This window comes from Malurus melanocephalus, unplaced genomic scaffold (genome assembly GCF_030028575.1).
Source record: "Malurus melanocephalus ecotype Western Australia unplaced genomic scaffold, MMel_1.1 scaffold_18, whole genome shotgun sequence".
In the NCBI taxonomy this organism is placed as follows: Eukaryota; Metazoa; Chordata; class Aves; order Passeriformes; family Maluridae; genus Malurus; species Malurus melanocephalus.
The window spans coordinates 1389578-1397910 of NW_026623250.1; positions in this window are offsets into that span (position 1 = coordinate 1389578).

Below are 8333 nucleotides of genomic sequence, written 5' to 3' on the forward strand. Positions count from 1 at the left end.
CACCTGAAGAGGTTTCAGAGCTCTCATGGCATTATATAAGGTTGTAAATCTATTTTCTGTTAGCCTAATAAATGATCCCATTAAAAACCAAAAAGCATGCATTGGAATTATTTGTCATTAATCTGCCTTTATACTCAGATGCAGCCCATCTGAATCACTCTGAAAGCTTGCTTAACTGAGCCCTGGAAGCCTTTAATTTTTCTTATTGAAGCACTGCATATCACTTATCAGCAGCATACTCCTATAAACTTAGCCTCCAAGCCTGGGATGGGAACCCCTTGGAACAATSTCATCTCTTCCTCCCTCCCTTGTTCCCCTCACCAACTATGGCTCTACAAATGATTTTTTTTCAAGAGGTTCCAAATTTGCTGTAAATACCTAACCAGATGCAAACACTTTGATCACTGAAAAAATAAATCTGAATTGTGTGACTTTCGTAGTTTCATAATTGAGGTTCGTACATRACAAACTTTCACTAAGAAGCTTTGAAACACTTTGTGGTTTTGTGGGGAGAGCTATGAGCTTGGCTCCAGGAGAGCTTTTTTCCACCCTCTGCACATGCGGGTACTKGTAGCCCTGCGCATCTGTCCTGCCTCTCAGCTGGGCACCACTGCAGGTGAGCAATTCTAGGATGTAGTATGATCATTTTGCTACTCCAAGACAAGCAAGAGAACAAACAAGAAAGGTAGTCACTGGCCCCAAAACTATTTTTACTGGGGCATAAGCATTGTTTCCATATCTGGCAGCTTATAGTCAGATGCATGGGTTGGGCTATGAGAGCTTTGTTACGAAAACTCAAGACTTCACCCACTTTTGCACATTCCTTTTCTCCCTTGTGCTGGCCTTAGCAAACTTACAGTCTTGTCTTCAGACAAACCAGAAAAATATTTTTATTTTGATTAGTCATCTTTACTCACTTCAGGAAAAAAGAACAGTGAAGAAGTATTGCAAACACTGGAAAGTTGTGAATGAATAAATAAGTATATTAATTTATTCCATAAAAGGTAAAAAATTGGTATGCAAGTGCTTTGGAAAATACTTCTCAGAATATGCTTTAGCCACATCTCTGTTGAAAAACTCTCTTATAGCCACAGCCCTGTTGTCAGGATCAACAGGAAACCTCAAGTTAATAAAAATGAACAAGAGATTAAGACAACAACTCATTTACAAATTTCTAAATTTAGACACTCAAACCCATGTTTACAAACCCAGCTAAGGATAATCTCATTATAAAAATTATTGCCTAGCTTTCCGCCCCACCATGCAAGGAAGCGTAACATCGCTGTTTGCAAGTCGTCAGTAGTAAAAATTAATTTGATATGGTAACTGTATTTCATTTACTAATTACAGGTAAAGAGTTCAAGGATCTTCAGGAAGTTATTTTCTCACTTCTGACAAATGCTTTCCTAATCTCTTTGAAAACGCCTCCAATATTATGTATTCAAAAGAATACTCCAGGATATTCCAGACAACAGATCAATCTAGTCCAAACTCCATAGGCTCCCCATTTCATTATGGAGTTGTGTGGTGTAAGAGAGGACTGGTCCATAAACTGAATGGCCCAACAGTGTAAATCCTCACAAAAATCCTGCAAGATCCTCAACTGACAAATTCCTCTGACATCAGACAGACTTTCTGGCAGACAGCTACTGCTCTTTCACACCACTGTTTTTCTCAACGTTATGTATTCTTACGCTTTYAGAAATAATTACCATTCTCTCAATATGCCTTGTATACTTCACTTTAGGTACTTACAGAAACAGCAGTAGAGACAAAACAGGGCTTTCCCAAGTTTCATCAGAGTTTTTTTTTTTTAAAGCAAACTTCTTTCTATCTTTTTCTACTACCTAATCAAAGTGTAATAACTTTTTATCTTTTCTTCTATGTTTTTGACGTGTATGCATAAGCTTGTGGGCAAAAATAGCTGCAAATTCACTGAACAGTATGAGCTATAGAAGACTGAACCTACAATTTAACAGATCAAAGAAGTATTCTCTCTCATTATACCTGTGAACAGAACTGATTAAAGTTCTGTTATCAGAAACATGGAAAAACAGGTAAGGAAAGATGTAGGTACCTGTCATCTCAGGAGGTCATCTTCATGCCATTGGGATCTAAGGCAAGTTTAGATCATCAGTGGATTTCCTCCATAATTCACATTGTGCTTCTTCCCCTGTAGTGGGCTGACCCTGGCTGTGTGCTGCACCACCCACCAAAACCTCTCTGTCACTCCCCTCTGCAAATRGACAGGAACAGGAAATATAACAAAGAATTCGTGGGCTGAGATAAGGACCAAGAGAGATCACTCACCAAATATTGTCATGGGCAAAACAGACTCGAATTGGCAACCCTAATTTAATTTATTACTAACAAAATCAGAGCACAATAATGAGCAGTAAAATGAGACTTTAAAATGCCTTCCCCCATCCCTTCCTTCTTCCCAGCTCTGTCTCTTCCTCCCCAGCAGCACAGGGAGGCATAGATTGGGGTTATGGTTTGTTCACCACACGTTGTTCCTGCTGCTGCTCAGGGAGAGGAGTCCTTCCCCTGCTCCAGTGTGGGGTCCCTCCCATGGGAGGGAGCTCACCGAAGAGAGTTCTCCAGAACTGCTGCAATGTGGGTCAATTTTCCGTGGCATGCAGTCCTTCAGTCCCAGTCTGCTCCAGCCTGGATCTCCCACAGGGTCACAAGTCCTACCAGGAAACCTCCTTCAGCATGGGTTCCTCTCTCCATGGTCTGCAGCTCTCTGCAGCTCCAGCACAGGCCTCCCATGGCATGCCCCTGCTCCAGAATGGGGTGTCTGGAGCACCTCCTGTCCCTCCTTTTGTGCTGACCTTGGTGTCTGCAGGGCCTTTCCTCTCATATATTCTCACTCTACTGTTCTCTGGCTGTGATTACATTTGCACAATTTTTTTTTTTTTCTTTCTTAGGTCTGTTATCACCGAGCTGTTGTCACCATTTCTAATCAGCTCAGCCTTGGCCAGGGGCACGTCCATCCTGGGACTGGCTGGGATTGGGTCTGTGGGACAGGGAGGAAGTTTCTGGTAGATTCTCACAGAAGCTTTCCCTGTAGCACCCCTCTACAAAAGCCTGGCCATACGAACAGGCCATACAACACATTCCTTTAAAAGGCTATTTCTATCTGTCTGATATGTTCCTTTGCAGCACTAAAATTAAGTAAACATTAAAGGCATTCACTTCTGCAGAAAACATGAATTGGTATGAAAATCCTGCAAGGTCCTCAACTGACAAATTCCTCTGACATCAAATAGACTTTCGGGCAAACAGCTACTGCTCTTTCGCACTTTAAATGATTATTAGGATCAAAATTCCTAATAATATTACTACAAGCAATTCTGAAAAACACCATAATGGAAACATAGAAATGAGCTTATASAAATGTTTCATGCTAACAATGCTGTGTTTCTTGAAAAATATCATTTTTTAATATATTCTCTTGTAAAMGATAAGATTGAAGTAACGATGTTATAAAGCTGCAAAAGATGATAGAAGAAAAATATCCTTAAATATCTCATTTCAATACAAAGTGGTTCAAAATCAAGACTTTCTGAAAAAAACACGGAATCTGCCAACACGTAATCAAACAGCTCTCATTTGAAATTAATTAAATTTTGGATTTACATTTTGGAAAGCACTAAATATTACAAACATACTTTACTAATAATGCCGTTACAACAGAGCAAATCCACAACCATGCTCAAAAGAATATTCACAAATTCTATTATCAGGTAGAGGAAATATATAAGCTTGAAAACTACRCAGACATCAGATTTTCAGAGACACATAAGCCACTTTTCCGTTCTGTGTGCTGTATCAAAGTAAAACTTCCCTGTCATTTTCCCTTATAAACAGTTCGTATAGTTAGTGTGTGCATTATATATAAATGTATAAAAGCATATGATTTTAAAATAATATGATATAAATGCATACAATTACTGGAAAATTATTTTGATTCCAATAAGATACTGGATTGGGTTTTGTTGTTGTTTTTTTTTTTTTAATTTCAATTTTCACATAGAAAGTCTTGTTAATCACAGCATAAATTAATATCTTAGGAACTGGAAGTTCTCCATTCCTTAACAATTCTGGATCAATTGCTGTGGAAATCCATGAAAAGTATTAGTACTTTGCCTAGTTAATCGTTACTGTAGTGATAAGTTTGTAATCTCTTGGGATCCAGACACAGAAGCTTGTTAAATAAGCTTCCTTGCTGARGATGTTTATAAATTACACACTTCCCTGTTTGTCAACAGTGGCAGGTATTGCAACACTTAATAAATTGGGGAAGGATGCGTCAGCTTGATGCTTAGAAAAGGATTAACATGTATCTAAAATGAGCTATCTTTTGAAGTCTTGTCAAAACAAACAAAAAAACTGTTATTCTTTGAAGTGTCAGCAAAAAGGTGCCATCACACATCAAGAAAGTTTGTCAAAGAAATAAAATATCTTAATTCACTAAAATCACAAATAGTTAATAACACTCCTAAAAATATGTCTATTACGAAGTCCAGTCAAATCAGTGCGATGATTTATGTGCTTGAGGTTAAGCAAAGAACAATAAATACAGGTTTTTCCTCACCTGTGATGCAGTGATCTTTGCGTGACCAATCACCAATGATCTGATGATTGAGTGGGTGACCTGGTGACTGAATTACTGTTTCAGAGAGATGGAGTACCTTCATTTAATAAGCATATAACTACTTAGTCAGGCCAGCCAACAACCTTCAGYAAAGTAAGGATAAGTTACAGCAAGGCTATCCATGTCAGTCCTTGTCAAAAGGCATCAGTGGCGGGAGTGTGGCCTCACCCCACGTCCCTTAAACCTGGACACTCCTCTGTCCTGCCACACTGATCACTGACACCTGCCTTATGCTGACCATTCTCACTTTGTGCAAGACATCAGCGTCAAGGAAATAAAAACCCATCTTTCCAGACAGAAAATGGAGGAGTGGAGTTCAGAAACTCATACACTGATGTCTCACTAGCAGTCAAGGGAAACTTGAGGCCAAACATTAGGAAAAAGCCGACTTACTGGAGGAATGCACATACAGTCATGCCAGCAGTGTGTGCTCCTTTCCCTGAACAATTCCCAACTGTGCTGACTGCCAAAGCCAGGCAGGCGCCTCTGGGCTTCCTACAGGCCCCAACAGGGGCATGCRCACAAAGCACTTTGAGGAAAGATACTCAGTTTTGTCCTTTTTTATTTCCTGAATTTGGTGTGAAGAAAAAAAMCTGAATCTCTATCAACTTGCTTTCAAGCTGTCGATAAAATAGATATTTCCTAAAACCTGTTGGGTTTTGCAAGATCCAGTGGAAGGTATCTGGATCTCATTTCAAAACAGATTTCTGGGACATTTCTGAGCTGCAGGCTACCAATACTGCAAGGCTGCAGTCCACAAGTGGAAGTCCAACAATTTTAACAAACAGATTTAATTCATTCTGCTTAAACCAGAAGGCTGTGTACCAAGCCTGACGTACATAATTGGAAAAGCTAATTGAAGCCACCTGATCTCCAGTAWACTGGTGTTGTTGTGGAATTACTAAGAATTTTGTCATGGGGATTTTAAAATTGCATTAATGTTTTATTGAGCATGGACTTTTCTAASTTTTGCATCTTCATAGATACACAGAGGAGCAGCACAAATACAGCCCTATTAATATTCCAGCTATTGCTTTCTAAATAACAACATCTCAGTGAAATCAGGAAGCCTCCAATGCTTGTWGCACTTTGTTCAGACTTTTAAATTATGTCTGCACTTACAGTATAATTGAGAAAGAAATAAAGAGCCCATGTGTAATAGARTTGTTTTAAATGAAAACTCTGGAACTTCAACAACACAAACTCAAGTTTGTAATATTTTTTCATAGGATTGTGAATATTAAGCTTTTATCACAAATACCTCCTGTACAAAGCTTTATCGGGAGAGAAGGAAAAACTGCAGRAGGCAGCTAATTTAAATAAAAGTTAGTCTAGAAGTTAACATTTATTCAAAAGTAACCAATCAGCCTTTAAAACCACCTTAAGCATAATGACGACCCTTAACTTATGAAATTTGATTTCTTTCTTTATCAGAGAATATTAAAAGATAATGTCACACACGTAATACCAGTAAAATACTCTACACTGACTTTCATGTGACTTACTATAAATGTAATTTAGAACAAATTCAAGTATCAGCATAATCCCTAATTCCTCTTAGGAACATTTAAAGAAACCAAACAGTTTTAGTTATTTCTCACAGTAAAAATGAAAGAAATTTCAGAGAAAGCAATTTTGAATAAAATCCCTATTATAACATCTAAGTTGCAAGTGCAGAAGAGACAGGTATTTTTTACCACACTTTTCCAGCATCATGTACACATGAACCAATGCAAACATTCAGACTCCATGTCCTCCTCTCATGTCAGTAKCAACACAGCAAAGTGCTGCCATCATCCCCCTGATGGCATTCAGAGAGGTGCAGGGGCCACACAATTCTCACATGTTACCTAAACAGTGATCTCTGTTGAGTCAGGACTGCCTGGACACCTGCAAGAGTGCACACCAAAGTAGCCTGGTTCAGGCAGGATTTGACTTTTTCATTTAGTTCTACAATTTTCTGATTCCAAATCATTAGCTGGAAACACAGAGCTTTGTAAGTGTGTTGAAGCAAATGGTTTCTCCGACAGAGTTGATGTGAACCCACTGGTGTCCCAGCGCCTGGGATAATGGTCCTGGTGCAGAGAGAGCCAACATGTGGACCAGTTTGGGACTGACGTGGAGGTTGGGATAATGGACCTGGGTGACTGGGTGGCAGAGGGCTGCTCCTAGTTACATGCTTTTTTTTTTTTTTTTTTTTTCCCGGCTTCCTGCTGCTGAGGAGTCACAGTAGTTGTTCACACCAGGGACTGAGGTCACATTGTGTAAGGAATTTAGACATTTAGACATTTTGCACAGCGAGCTAAGCAGATGACCAAGTTCAAGGCTCAAGCACCGAATATCAGGATGAACTTTATTTTGCCAAGTACTGATGAACTCTTCCTGTATGTGTGTGTCATATCTGCACAATAGTTTTTCAAGCAATGGGGCCAGCTCAGCAAGGATCTCTTAATTATCCAAAATCAATCATTGCAACTTCCATTTTTTCATTTTATTAATTRTTGAGTCAGAAGTTATTGCTATAACTGTACAGAAAAGGATGAAATCARTAACACATGCTGAGCTGTGGAACTTCAAATAAGAGAGTCTCTGAGGGCTTCCAGCACTTAACTTGTACTTCCAGTTCATCAGAGACACTCAAATTTAGGTAAGAACTTTCCTTGCTGTGTTTACTTATTCATTGCCCATGGTGGTACCAGACCCCATTCCCTTGAAGGGAGGAGTTGACACTTGTTTCACCAACCTGCACCTTGCACAGTCCCAAGAGCAGGTTTTATCAAACTATTACACTATATTTGTTTGAGGAACAAAGCTGTGGAAGTAGCACTCATGTCGTTCTGCCTTTCTGATTAATCACCAGCTGCCAACACAAATGACAGAAACAGTTTATGCCACTAGAGATATCAGGGCAGATTATCATCTACTGCAAAGTAGCAATAGTTGTGCTGATTTTGAAAACTTGGCTTTAGGAAGAGTGCACTGCAGTGATTGACACCAGAATTCGCTGCCCAGAGTGGGGACCTGCAGAGCTTTGAACAGCAGATCACACCAATGCCCAGCACAGCACAGCCTCATACTGACCTGTACGTGTATTTCATGCAGTTCATCTGTTCCAAACCCACTATCCTGCTTTTCCTCTCCTGGATCTGAGACAATTGGTGCCGTTGGGAACATCTTGAAGTTTGAAAAGGAGACAGCACTACTTTAATGTTTCACATCACACTAAGTATGTCTTTACACTGTTCTGATTTCAGCATCTTAGAAAGCCTAGGAATTGTACCACAAGGTCAGTGATCAAAAAGACAGGAGCAGAACTGAAGGTTCCAGTGGAATTCCAAAAGTTCAGTGGCACTTCTTGTCACTAGCAAATAAAATTTCCTAGATAATCATCTTTTTACTTTGTTATCTCCATGCCCGCGCAGAGTTCTAGGTAGCAGCAGTCTGTAACATACATGGCAAAGGAAAGCAATAGCAAATATAAAAGGGGAGGATGCTAGCTAGTTGGGATTAGTATGAAGACAGAAGTGTCCAAATAGGCTTTCTAAATATCTTGATTTTTTTTTAAAGTACATTTTAGATCTTTTCTTTTCTTTTCTTTTCTTTTCTTTTCTTTTCTTTTCTTTTCTTTTCTTTTCTTTTCTTTTCTTTTCTTTTCTTTTCTTTTCTTTTCTTT